Source organism: Ornithorhynchus anatinus, chromosome 18 (assembly GCF_004115215.2).
Source record: "Ornithorhynchus anatinus isolate Pmale09 chromosome 18, mOrnAna1.pri.v4, whole genome shotgun sequence".
Classification (NCBI taxonomy): Eukaryota; Metazoa; Chordata; class Mammalia; order Monotremata; family Ornithorhynchidae; genus Ornithorhynchus; species Ornithorhynchus anatinus.
Window position 1 is genome coordinate 22,798,976 of NC_041745.1, and position 14,208 is coordinate 22,813,183.

The 14,208-nt window shown below is 41.8% G+C and overlaps 1 protein-coding gene and 1 non-coding gene across 4 annotated transcripts in view; both read right to left on the bottom strand.

The window, feature by feature from the left end:
- CTNNA2 (catenin alpha 2) overlaps positions 1-14,208 on the bottom strand; it is a 1,145,386-nt gene that overhangs the window by 721,352 nt on the left and 409,826 nt on the right. The window lies entirely within an intron of this gene.
- Positions 9,122-9,259, bottom strand: LOC114805515. Its single transcript, XR_003753488.1, has one exon. It is a non-coding gene; the product is annotated as a small nucleolar RNA SNORA7 (small nucleolar RNA).

The window sequence follows — 14,208 nt, forward strand, 5'->3', positions numbered from 1 at the left end:
AGTACAATAAGCTAGAGTTGGTAGCCATGACACTTGCCCACAGAGAGCTTACAGTCCCCAGAGTGAGAAGCCCTACTACACATATAGAAGGCTATCCCATCAGTGATTTCCAGCCAAGAGTCACAATCAGGGAACTAAAGTACACACACTATGATCTCTTTTATTCTGAATAACTTCAAAATTCTCCAGAGATTGAACCTGTAACCTTTAGCATTGTTTTGTTTTAATAATCACATCAATGCTAATATCAGAAAACATGGATTTTGTTTATTTTCACTCACTTATTCCCAAAACATTTATGAATCACTAATTAACATGGATCCTTCATTAGGAACCAAGGAGTCTCGTGTTTCTGCATTTTTACATCGAAAGCTCTCCTTCTTGACTCCTAATGGAGTGAGTGGAGTGGGAAATCCACACCAGTGGAATTGGGAATTAGTGATTTTTTTTTTAAGCAGGAGGGAACTGCTAATCCCTATATTAGGTTTCATTTTATTTCTAAATTGCCAGATGTTTGACTGATGTTCTACTTTTCCTTCAAGGAAAACACATTTTAAATCAATGCAATGTGCAATCCATTCTAATTGAAATATGCTTTATGTAAAACCACTGATAAATATTCAAAATAATGCTTTCTCCTTAGCCAGTAACTTTAACTCAGGATTTAAAAAAAAAAATCTCTGAAAGTGACAAAGACAAAGGGTAAGACTCACCTCTCTCATTCAGCCCACATATTCCACCTGTCATAAAATCCTGTCAGCTCTATCTTCACAAAATCACTAAAATCTGCCCTTTCCTCTCCATCCAAACTGCTACTACGCTGATCCAAGCACTTATATTCTACCTTACCCACTGAACTCCCTGCTTCCTGTCTCCTCCCATTCTAGTCCTTATTTGACTCTGCTGACTGGATCATTTTTCTAAAAAGAGACATTCGGTTCAAATCTCTCCACTCCTCAAGAACTTCCAGTGCTTGCCCACCCACCTCTACACCAAACAGAAACCTCTTATCATTGACTTTAAAGGATTCAATCAGCTCTCTTCCTCTTAACTTACCTCGCTGATTATCACCTACAACACAGCTCAGACACGCCAAACCCAATTTACTCACTGTATCTCAATTTCACCTCTGTCTTGTTGCTGACTCCTTGTCCATGTCTTCCTTCTGGCCTGAAATTCCTTTCCCCTTCATATACAGCAGACCATCACTCAAATCTTCTAGGCCTTTTCAAATCTCATTTCCTCCATAAAGCCTTCCCTGACTAAGCCCTCATTTTCTCTACTCCTTTTCCTTCCTGTGTTACCTATATATTTGGATCTGTACCCTTTAAGCACCTGATATTCAGCTGATCCTCAGTTGTGGATATATAAATATCCATAATTCATGTTAATGCATGTCTCCCCTCTATATCCTTTGAGCTCCCTGTGGGCAGGGAACATTTCTACCAACTTTGTTTTATTGTATTTTCCCAAGTATTTAGTATACTACTCTGTGTACATTTAACATTCAAGGATTACCACTGATCAAGACAAAAAAAAATGATAAAAGCATAGCTGTCTGTCCTAAGTGAACTAGCATTAAGCCCATTTTGTTCACAGAGGTAAAGTGGAGTTATTCATAATGATAAATGATAATAATAGTGGTATTTGTTAAGTGCTTACTATGAGCCAAGCACCGGGGTAGAAACAAGATAAGCAGGTCCCACATGGGCTCACAGACTAAGTAGGAGGGAGAACAGGTATTGAATCCCCATTTTGGTGAGGGGGGAACTGAGACACAGAGAAGTTACATGATTGCCCAAGATCAGAGGGCAGACAGGTGGTGGAGATATGGATAGAACCTAGGTCCTCTGACTCCAAGGCACATGCTCTTTCCACTGTACCATTCTTCTTCTCCAGGTTAATAATTTTGCTGATGATGACAATGGTAGCCTCTGGGAAAAATGCAACTAGGATGAGTCTCCTGATTTCTACCAGGGCCACTGCTGTTTCCACAAAACTACACTAGATTGCAGCAAATGGCAGAGCAGAAATGGAGGCCTGGAACTATGATAAAGTAGAAGGTAACCCCAGCAACCAACCCTGTTTATCCAAGGCAAATAGGAACAGTTGGAATAATTGAAATCCACAGATAACGCAAAGATTTCATTTCACCAATTAGTGTGGAATCAAAAGCTGTTTCCAGAGCTGATGCGGTGACTGGGGAGAGCCAAAGCTCAGGGAGACAAAGCTGTAATTGCTGGCATTTTGTTCTGTCCCCCACAAACTGGATCACCGTGCCTTCAACTTGTCGGAATTAAATGCACTAAAAGAAAGGGGATTTGTTCTATAATAGAATGACATCTTATCCAAGAAATCACTGGGGTCCTCTATCTGTGGCTTGGGAACTTAAAGTTACAGGTTCAAATTAAAGAGGCAATTTGTATTCCTCAGAAGCAATTTTGACTTAATTGCTATTATCAGTCTACTAAATTACCAGGTTATTTTCACAACCTGGTTATACATTCAAACTCCATGTCTGATAAATTGGTAATTGTGTCATACTTCTTCAACTCAGGAAAGGAAATTGGCCCAAATGAAAATAACCTCACCTAAATAGTAAACTCATCTATCTTTTTCTATCTGTCTTTAAACGGCAAAATTAAGTTTGGAATTAAACAGTTTGGCTCTCAGAGGAATGATTTGAGGGACACCAATTGCCCTTTAAATTTAACAAACATGTTAGAAAGGGCTGAACAAAAAATTCTACCGGACTGATGAGGATGACGTGTCCTCATCTATTAATATATAGGAGTCCATGGACTCAGAAGTTTGATAAACATCCTCTTGGTTAAGTGTCCTTTCAAAAGTGATGGCTAAGTCTCAGTCTTGATAGTTCAGGACCAAGACTCTGCACAGAAGAATTGCTTCTTCTACCCACCTAGACTGTAAGCTCATTGTGGGCAGAGAACAAGTCTTCCACCTTCATTATATGGTACTCTTCCAAGCTCGTATTCCAGTGCACTGCACACAGGAGACGCTCAATAAATACAATTGATTGACCAATTGAATGATTATAGTCCTAGTGGCTTGTTCAGTGCCCTTCATGCTCTCTCATCTCTGCCAATCAGATTCCCCTTGGGGCCAAGAGTAGAAACACAGAAAGAGTACGGTAAGCGAGGATCATGTTACAAAGTGCATGTATGGTCTTGCATCCCCATTAGAAGCCAGCTCCAAGGCAGAACCAATTCTCCTTCCTGAGACACTAAAAGTAAGTGTTCAGTCTGGATAGGTAATTCAGAAGAACCAACATATGATTTCTCCATCTAGTTACCTGCCTCAACCTGGCAGAAACTGGCAATGGGCTTTTCTCCCAGGAAAATAACTGCCACTGGGAATTTGCCACTTTAGACCTCACCCAAAAGAGCTGGCTTAGTGATGCTCAGAATAGTTTTTGTGTTAGTCCAAGTTCTCATGGAGGTTGTCCACTCAACACCACCTGTCCTTCATTTGGTGATTGAGGGCACATCTCCAAGAGACTTCCCTAAGATCCCCTTTCCTCTTCTCCCACACCCTTCTGAGTCACCCGGACTTGCTTCCTTTGTTCAACCATCCGCCCATCCCCACAGCACTTATGTACATATCTGTAATGTATTTATTTACATTAATGCCTGTCTCCCCACTACTAGACTGTAAGCTAGTTGTAGGCAGAGAACATATCTATTGTTGTGATGTACTCACCCAGGTGCTCATTACAGTGCTCTGCACACAGTAAGCACTCAATAAATATAAATGAATAAATGAATGAATGAATGAAGAGATGATCTCTTCTGGTAGCTGCTTTGTAGACAACCACTCTTGGTAATGGCTCTAAACAGAGAGGATGTAGTTTGAAAAATAATTGTCAGTGAATGGCAGAATCAGAAAGAAACTTGGTCCTCAACCTCACCGCCTTTGTCCAAAAAAAAAAAAAAAAACCAAAACCTCAGGGAAAACCTCAATCAATCCATCCATCAGTGGAATTTATTGAGTGCTTACTGTGTACAGAGCTCTCTTTCTTCTTCCCCTCCTCTCTAACCCTGTAACACAGTAGCATTCAGATGTTGTGCCTCATAGGAACTATGGTGAAGGACTAGTGGCCTAGTGAATAGAGCCGAGGATTGGGAGTCAGAAGGACCTGGATTCTAATCCTGGTTCTGCCACCTGTCTGTTGTGTAATCTTGGGAAGGTCACTTCACTTTTCTGTGCCTCAGTTACCTCTTCCGTAAAATGGGAATTATGACTGTGAGCCCCAAGAGGGACATGGACTGTGTCCAACCTGATTGAACAGACAGGGCTTAGTACAGTGCCCAGCACATAGTAAGTAAAAAATACCATAAAAAACAAAAAAATAGCACTAGAAATGGCTCCACAATGGCCAAACCATTCCTTTGGCACCTTAAGGTAGAAGATGCCAGGCAAATGTTCGTTTCCACATTATTTTGGCCACTGCTTAATTATGAGCCCTCTGTGGACCAGGAATGTGACCAATAGCTTTAACTTGTAATTACCCCAGCAATTAGAGTATCTGATACCCTCTTGTCTTATGTTGTCGAGTCACCTCAGACCCATAGTGATTTCATGCACACATCTCTCCTAGAATCCCCGACTCTCCAACTACAATCGTTCTGGTGTATCCATATAGTTTTCTGGGAAAAAATATGAAAGTGGTTTACCATCGCCTTCTTTGGCACAGGAAATTGAGTCTCCACCCTCGACTCTCTCCCATGATGCTGGTGCCCAGCACATGTGAGTTTTGACTTGTAGCAGATTGTCTTCCACTCGCTAGCCACTGCCAAGCTAGGAATGGAATGGGTAGGCCTCTGCTTGATTCTCCCGCCTGTCAGCAAGACTGGTAGAAGACTGGAAACCCTCTAGGTGCACTCCTCAGAAGGGGATTTGATATAGAGCAAGGTCTTAATAAACATGATCATTATTTCTTTTCTTGATCTAATTTGGCTTTCCAGTTGTCCACTCTAAGTGGGACTACCTTCAGATATAATCTTGTTTCATTCATTCAATTATTTGAGCGTTTACTGTGTGCAGAGCACTGTACTAAGCACTTACAAAGTCCAATTCAGCAACAGAGACAATTTCTACCCAACAACGATCTTTTTTGCCAAGATGAAAGAGAAAAAATATTGACGACATAACTTTACAATATAACCTATTTTCAAAATAGATAACTTAAAAGCACACATATACATTTTATATTTTTTGCCTTGGGATACCAATTCTTTCAGCTTTAACTTTTTATTGTGTATCATTGTTATCAAAAGGTATGGGCTTTGAGCCCCTCTTAGAATATGAACCCCCTGAGGGAAAGCGATCACGTTCATTCCCACCTATGTATTCTCTCCAGCACTCAGCACAGTGCTCTTCACATAGTAAGCACTTAATATACACTACTTAATACAACTTCTACTTCTTCTTCTATTACTACTAGTACTCATAACTACTATCATTACAGTTCTGTCCCTCATGTTTTGAATGAACAGGGATACATGGCTTGGGTTGACACCAGGCTCCTTTTCTATTGTAGGATTGATGCATTTTTTCATTTCGAAAATCCTACAATATTATTTTCACTTTTATTTTCTAGTTGTTTGTTTTTTTTTTTTTACAAAGATGGTGTGGACTGCCTGTTTCATTTGTAACAACTTTCATTTCTTAAAAAGTCTTTAAATTTCATTTCTTATATGCAATTACATTTGAAAAAATGCAGTGTCTCCAATAGTAAGACACTGTGAAATAATAAATAATAACCTGTCTCAGGTATGAATTGAATGCGTTTTTAATTTTTCAACAAACAAGTAAAATAGAACATTTTGAATTAGTTCCTTCATTAAATAAATTGCATGACCAAATTTAAAATGCAATTTCCACACATCTTTGGGGGGATCTGTCCTGGTCTTTATTCTTCATTTTATACATGAAGCTAAAGAAATATATATTAGAGAGAATATGGTCTGATATAGAGAAGCAAATATTTTCACATTATCATCTTTAATTCTTCAATACAAACCTTAATACAAATACACTTAGTTAAAGATACAAATTTCAATATTTGACATTTTAAGTAAGTCAGAAATCAACTTAGTCAGGCAGTTTTTTGGTCTAGACGTTCCTCCCATTTACATATGACCAATCAATGCTCCCCAATCTTTGGGAATCACACCTCCTCTAGGATGCCTTTCCTGATCCATCTCTCATCTTCCCACCTCGTATCTCCCTCACTTGCCATTTGAGCACTCGGTGTCACCTAAGCATTTAGATACTCGCACTTGAAATATGGTTGTAGTGGGGTTCATTTTCTCTTAGGTTTGCATGGTATGACAATTTTTTCCCATCACTTCTGGGACATTCCTTTATGCATTATGTGCTGTAATGACCTTCTTTAAATTTTGAGTCGTTCTTATAACCCATAGCGACTCCATGGACACACCCTCTTCAGAACATCCCCTCTTCTGTCATAAAGTTGTTCTGATATGTGTAGCCATAGAGTAATGATAGGCATCACTAAAATTTTAAGTTACATTACTGTAATTCTTAGAAAAAGCATTTTAAGATTAAATCAATGAGCAATTGTAGCTTAAGTATCATTCTTTGCAGGAGGTTGCTGAAGGTTTACTCTGTGGGAGTGTTTTTGTTACCAATAATGAATAATTTGTCCGATTTGACTTATTATTATTAATAATAATAATGGCATTTGTTAAGCACTTACTATATGCCAAGCCCTGTACTAACTGCTAGGTAGACACAGAATAATCAGGTCCCATGTGGGGCTCATAGTCAAAGTAGGAGGGAGGACAGGATCTGTGACTTGGATCTTTGACCTTTGAGCATTTGATATTTGCCCTACCCTCAACTCCAGAGCACTTATGTATAAATATAAATTATATATTATAAATGATTTATTTATACTAATGTCTTTTTTCCCCTGTAAGCTCAATGGGGGTAGGGAACATATCTGCCAACTCTGGTGTATTGTACCTTCCCCAGGTGTTTATTGCACAGTAAGCACTCAATAAATACTATTGATGATGATGATGATAATGATGACAGGCAATGAATCCCATTTTGAAGTTGAGGGAAATGAGGCACAGAGAAGTTATGTGACTTGCCCAAGCTCACACAGCAGTGAGTGGCAATCAGAATTAGAACCCAGCCCCTATTCTTTTTTTTGTGCCAGGCACTGAATAAGCTCTGGGATAGATACACGTTATTCAGGTTGGACACTAAGTTCCTCAAGGAGCTCCCAGTCTTAGTCACCATTTTACAGATGAGAGATCTGAAGCACAGATAAATGAAGTGACTTGCCCAAGATCACACAGCAGACAAGTGGAGGAGCCGGGATTAGAGCCCAGCTCCTTCTGACTCCCAGGCCCATGCTCTATCCACTGGGCAATAATGCTTCTCTAGTCTGAAAAAGCCCTCCCTTGGCCCAATGATTTCCTTCAGTTATCAACCCATTTCCCTCCTACCATTCCTTTCCAAACTCCCTGAGTAAACTGTTTATGCCTATTACCTCCCCTTCCTCTCCTCTGATTATACCCTTGACTCTCTCCAATCTGGCTTCCACCTACTTCACTTTACAGAAACTGCCCACTCAAAGACCACCAGTGATGTTCTTGCCAAATCCAGCAGCCTCTACTCCATCCTAATCCTCCTCGCCTTCTCAGCTGCCTTGAACACGATCGACCACCCCCTTCTCCTAGAAACATTATACAACTTTGGTTTCACTGACTGGTTCTCCCTTCTGGGTTCTCCTCCTATCTTTCTGGCAGCTCATTCTCAGTCTCTTTTGTGTGTTCCTCCTCTGCCTTCCACCCCCTAACTGTGGGAGTCCTTCAAGACTCAGTTCGGGGTCTCCTTCTAATCTTCATATACACGCACACTTTTGGAAAACTCATTTGTTCCCATGGCTTCAACTACCATCTCTTCACTGATGGTTCTCAAATCCACAACTCTAGCTTTGATCTCTCTCCTTCTCTGCAGTCTTGTATTTCCTCCTACATTCAGGACATCTCTACTTGGATGTCCCACCGACACGTCAAACTTAACATGCCCAAAACAGACCTCCTCTTCCCATCGAAAACCTGCCTTTCCCATCACAGTTGGCAGCATCACCATCCTCCCTCTCTCACAGTCCCATAACCTCGGCATTGTTTAACTCATCTCATTCATTCAAAACTCATCTCATTCATTCAACTCACATATTCAGTCTATCACCAAATCCTGTCAGTTGAAATCTTCACTAAATCACTATAATCCATGCTTTCCTCTAAATTCAAACTGCTACCATGTTAATCCAAGCATTTATCATATGCACCTTGACTACTGAATTAGCCCCTTTACTGACTTCTCTGCCTCTTGTCTCTCTCCACTTCAGTCCATACTTCATTCTACTTCTCAGATCATTTTTCTACAGAACCATTCAGTCCACGTCTCCCCATTCCTCAAGACCCCCCCAATGGTTGCCCATTCACCTCCATATTAAAGAGAAACACCTTACCACAAGTTTAAAAACACTCAATCCCCTTGCCCTCTCTTATTTTACCTCTCAGATTTCTTACTACAATTCAACCTGCACACTTCACTCCTCAATGCCAACCTATTCAGTGTACCTCGATGTTGTCTATCTCACTGCCGACCTCTTGCCCACATCCTGCCTCTGGCTTGGAACTCCCTCCCCCTTCTTTTCTGACAGACGGTTACTCTCCCCACCTTGAAAGCTTTATTGAAGGCACATCTCTTTCAAGTAGCATCCCCATCTAAGCCCTCATTTTCTCGTCTCCCTCTTCCTTCTATGTCACTCTTGCACTTGGATTTGAACTCTTTATTCAACCCAACCCACAACCCAATAGCATTTATGTCTTGTCTTCTTTTAAGCTATCGAGCCGTCTCGGACCTGGAGCAACACCATGGACACATCTCTCCCAGAACGCTCCTCCCTCCATCTGCAATCATTCTGGTAGTGTGTACATAGAGTTTTCTTGGTAAAATACAGAAGTGGTTTACCGTTGCCTCCTTCCATGCAGTAAACTTGAGTCTCTGCCCTCGACTCTCCCATGTCACTGCTGCCCAGCACAGGTGAGTTTTGACTTGTAGCAGATTGCTTTCCACTCCCTAGCCACTCCCCAAGCTAGAAATGGAATGGGTATGCCTCTGCTTGACTCTCCTTCCCACAGTCAAGACTGGTAGAGTACTGGAAACTCTCCAGGTCTGACCCTGAGAGAGGAGCATTTATGTAAATATTGGTAATTAATTAACATTAATGTCGGTCTATACTCCAATATTGTTAGCTTCTTGGGGGCCGGGAATGTCTATCAGTTTTGTTATATTGTACTCTCCCACACAGTTCTCTGCACACAATAGGGTCTCGATAAATAGGATTTAACTGATTGATTCCCAGTGGGCCATGCTGCTTCACTAGTTTAAACTGCATTCCTTTTTAAATCAAGCACCTTATAATAGATAACTACTTCTAAGTACCTCAGTGCACTGCTGAATTCCTCTATCTGCTAGGATTGTCTTCAATCATATCTGTAAAGGCATCCCTTTTGTTGAAAACCAATGGAAGGACTTTATAATCCTCAAATGGCACCTAGTAACTAAGAAAACAATACTATCTCTGAATCTGTTGTAATAACCTATAACAACAGACTGCACTGTTGAAGTTTCCTAAAGTTCTAGGACAACAATTCCTCTGAATGCAATTTTCTTATCAACCTCAGCATCATCCATTTTTTAATAATTTATTTGGTTGCCAGTTTAGGGCTTACTTCCAAGCCCTGAAAATCTGACACAGAGTATGGGGAGATTTTCTTCCAATAGCTTTTCAGCAGGTTGGCCTATTGGAAAGAGCAGAGACTTGGAAGTAAAAAGATTTGGGTTTTAATCCCAGTACCACCATTTACCTGCTGTGTGACCTTGAGAAAGTCACTTAACTTCTCTGTGTCTCATTCTCCTCATTTGGAAAAAGGGGATAGAATAGCTTTCTGACTCCTACCGTAACTGTGATCCCATATAGTAATGATAATGATGGTATTTGTTAAGCACTTATGTGCCAAGCACTGTTCTGAGCACTAGGGTAGATACAAGGTAATCAGGTTGCCCAAGTGGGACTCAGTCTTAATCCCCATTTTACAGGTGAGGTAACTGAAGCACAGAGAAGTTCAGTGACTTGCCCAAAGTCACACAGCTAAGTGGTGGAGTCGGAATTAGAACCCATGACCTCTTATTCCCAAGCCCATGCTCTTTCCACTAAACTGCTTCTGATATGGTAAGGGATTATGTCTGCCCTGATAACCTTGACTCTGTACTTTGCACAAAGTGCTTAAATATTAATAATAACAATGGTTTAACCTCAGCTCAGGTGGGAGAGGGTGGAGAGTGATTTACTGACCTGTAGTAGAGCTGAAACGGGAAAATGGAAAGGAAAGAGGGCAGAGGAAAAGCTTTAAAGACACAGTAAAACAAAGCCTCAGACAATGTTGAATTCCAGTTGAAAATCTGAGGACAGACAGGCATGACACACTGCCATCACGAAAGGAGTGCTTTTTTTGAGAGAAGATTGCATAAGGAACATGAGCCAAGGAGGCAAGGGAGAAAACCTCATCAATCAATCCATTAATGGTATTTACTGAGTGCTTACAGTGTGCAGAACACTGTACTAAGTGATGCAAACATTAAGCATGACATCACAACAAGGGACAGACTTTTAGTACACACACAAGGTGGCCAGGACTGTGGGTTCCTGCTCAGCCATGACTGCATGGATAGGTGACTTTCACTGTCACTGGTGCTGATTACTAAGGACGAGATGGACGGATGGACGGATAGATAGATAGATAGATAGACAGATAGATAGATAGATAGATAGATAGATAGATAGATAGATAGATAGATAGATAGACAGATGAGCAGAAAGATAGGTAGATAGATAGTGGAAGGCAAGAAAGTTGGGGCCATCTGCTTGGGGAAAGGTATCACAATTCAGGTTCTCTTACCAGGATGGTAGTTCCATGGGCTGATTGAGTTGTGTATTGTGATCTGATCATGTTGTATCTTCTCTGGTTCCAGGTACAGTGATTGGCACGTAGTAAGAGCTTATAAATGCTACAATTATTAAATTGTAGTACTTCTTACTTTTTTGCCTTAATATTTTTGTTTTGTCTCTTTAGAGCTATTAAATATCTATCTGTGTGAAAATGGAGTATTGTCTTTCCGGTTCATAGCCTTTTACTGCTATTACTTTTTCTTTATGCATCTCATTTTTGTATTTCCTAGTGGCAATCTTTAAATAGCACATATATGAATTACTTGTTATACATGAATTAATTTACAATTCAAAACAAATTGCTAGGACCAACAAAATATCATCGCTCAAAGACCACTCTTCATGATTCCATTTAAGGAATAATTTAAAATTGGAATCGAGGAAAATGTCCCTTTGATAGCTCAAGGAGCACTATATTAACGAAACTCTTCCATTCCCTGGTAACTTCCCATCTCTAATCACTCATCAATTAACTCTTAAATAAATTACAAGAAGTAAAGGATATTTTTCTCACTAGCAAACTGTTGCTAGTTCTGGAGTTGAACAATTTAGGATAATAGTTATGTATCTATGGTTATTCTACAGTCAGTTATTTCTTGTTCCTCAAAGAATATCATGTGTAGAAGGGAGAGAAGTGATGGTGTTATTAAACCTGTAATCCTTATCTGGAGACAGCTGGTGGGGGTGGGGGTGTGTAAAGGGGGTGGATAGCTAGGAGAAAGTATATTTTAGTGGTCTAGAAAATATTAACTGCTAGGTGAAGCTGAAAGAGAGTGGCCTCATCTTGACCAGATCATCGGAACCACTGTCTACCTTCTGCCCACCCGCCAGGATTATAGGACATTTTGTTCCCCATCGGCTGTGACAGAGAAGCAGTCATTTTCTTCATCTTCCTTCTTTCCCTGCAGTGAGATCAGGGTGTGGCTGCCTAACCTCCAGTTGACAAAGACCCAGGTTCATACATTTCAAATGCTGCCTGCCTTCACACCTACTCTGCCCAACCCAGGCTGTTTACTCCTGTTCACTGGCCTCTTCACGCCCAAGGCTCCAAGGGCAATTAAACCATCTCCTCAGGGTTCCCCTGAACATCTGACTCTTCACTCTCAAAGGCCCAAGGACAATTCTACCATCTCCTCAGGGTTCCCCCAAACATTGGACTCTTCACTCTCCAGGCCTCAAGAATAATTCACCCTTCACCTCAGGGCTCCCATAGTCCCTGGCCTTTTGACTCTCAATGAGGAAAAGACAATTCAGCAATTTCCCTCTGGGTATCACTGGATTAAATTGCTATTGCTGTCCTTTACTTCTCTGACTCCACCCTGTCCTTTCAATGCCTCTGCTCCTATCAGCCCATCCCAGTCCTCATCTCCCATGGCACCTCCCCCGCCCCCTTCACTACCCAACTCTTCCCCACCCCATGTTCTGCCCCCATCCCTCCTCCCCATTCCATTCCTCTAATCCTAACCCACCACCACCCCTTGTTCCCCTGCCCCTGCGCAGGCCCCCATCAACTCACTCCCATCCAAACCCTTCCACCCTTCATGCTGTCCCCTCCCCCACTGCCCCCACACATTTTCAGCCAAGTGTGGCCTGTGGAACCCCCACTCCATCCTGGGGAAGCTTCCCTTCATCCTTGACCTGTTCCTGTCCCCATTACTCCTCCTCACCATCTGGTTCTCCCCAGATAATAATAATAACAATGGTATTTGTTAAGCACTTACTATGTGCCAAGCACTGTTCTAAGCACCTGGGGACATACAGGTAATCAGGTTGTCCCACATGTGGCTCACAGTCTCAATCCCCATTTTACAGATGAGGTAACTGAGGCACAGGATCTCACCTCACCAGCTGCTCTCTCTCCAGAGGGGCTTCATCTTCTCCCACTCTCCAAGACTCACTAGGAAAGGAGGAGGTGTTGGCTTCCTTCCTTTCGCACCATTTCATCTCCCCCATCCTTTTCTTTCCCTTCCTTTGAAGCCCATATTATATAACTGCCCCAGGTCACACCTCCAACTTCTTTAACCATTTTGATCCCTTTCTGACATTCCTTCTCTCTTTCTCCATGCTCACATTGATCCTTGGGGATTTCATTATCCACAGATGTTCCTGATGACCCTTCTGCTACCCACCTTCTAACCCTCCTCAACTCCACTGACCTCCTACTCGGTCCCACCTCGCCCACTCACCAACTTGGACATACACTCAAATTTACCATCTCTAACCACCGCACATCTATACCCTCAACAACTCTGAAATCCCTCCATCTGACCACAGTCCCCTCACTTGCCCCTTCTACCACACATCTCCTCCCTGTAAATCTTTACTATTTCCCACAGAGCCCTCCAATCTTTTGACCTCATCCAGTTTTCTCAATTCATCAAGCCCCAATTAGCCTCCACACCAAACTACCCTCTCTTGATGACCAAATAAACGCTCTCAACACCACCGTCTCTACTGACCTCAACTCACTCACTCCCTTATTCCTTGGTCTAATTCCAACCACTAACCCACAGCCCTGGATCACCTCCACTGTCCACCTCCTTTGCTCCTGTGCTCGAGCTGCAAAGCGCTGCTGGTGGAAATCTAAATATCAGGATAACTTTGTCCATTTCAAGTTTATCCTTGCATGCTTTAACTCTGCCCTCTCCTCTGTCTGGCAAAATTAGTTCTCCACCCTTCCTGACACCCATGCCCAGGGAAGCAGCATGGCAGAGTGGATAGAGCTTGAGTCTGGGAGTCAGAAGGTCATGGGTTCTGATCCCGGCTCCACTACTCGTCTGCTCTGTGACCTTGGGCAAGTCATTTCACTTCTCTGTGCCTCAGTTACCTGTAAAATGGGGATTAAGACTTTGAGCCCCACATGCGAAAAGCTGATTATCTTGTATCCACCCCAGTACTTAGAACAGTGCTTGGCACATAGTAAGTCCTTAACAACTACCATAATTATTATTATTAAGAGGCCCTCTCCAACTAAGACCCCATTTCTCCTACTCTTTCTCTCCCGCATTATCCGTGAACTTGGGTTTGTATGCTTTATTCACCCCACCCTCAGTCCCCTAGCAGGTATATATAGATCTAATTTATTTTGACATTTTTATCCCTATCTAGACTGTGAAGTTCTTTTAGGC